At 37.4% G+C, this 238-nt stretch overlaps 1 pseudogene; it reads right to left on the bottom strand.

The window, feature by feature from the left end:
• LOC107657221 (centrosomal protein of 128 kDa-like) overlaps positions 1–238 on the bottom strand; it is a 55,115-nt pseudogene that overhangs the window by 13,306 nt on the left and 41,571 nt on the right.

Genomic DNA, 238 nt, shown 5'->3' with positions numbered 1-238 from the left:
CGTGATAATACTGATAACCGTGATAATTTTGGTCACTATAATCGTGATAAGAAATTTTCATACTGTTACATCCCTAGTCAAACATTGCTGGTATTGCTATCCTTGTGGGGACATTTGTAGGGACTTTTTTTTGGTCTCCATGAGGAAAACAAAACAATTATTTCTATGAAATGTCCCAATAAAACATGGAAACCAGTGTGTGTGTGTGTGTGTGTGTGTGTCTGTGTGTGTGTGTGTG

This window comes from Sinocyclocheilus anshuiensis, unplaced genomic scaffold, assembly GCF_001515605.1.
Source record: "Sinocyclocheilus anshuiensis isolate Anshui unplaced genomic scaffold, SAMN03320099.WGS_v1.1 scaffold2089, whole genome shotgun sequence".
Taxonomy (NCBI): Eukaryota; Metazoa; Chordata; class Actinopteri; order Cypriniformes; family Cyprinidae; genus Sinocyclocheilus; species Sinocyclocheilus anshuiensis.
This window is presented reverse-complemented; position numbering and strand designations above follow the sequence as displayed.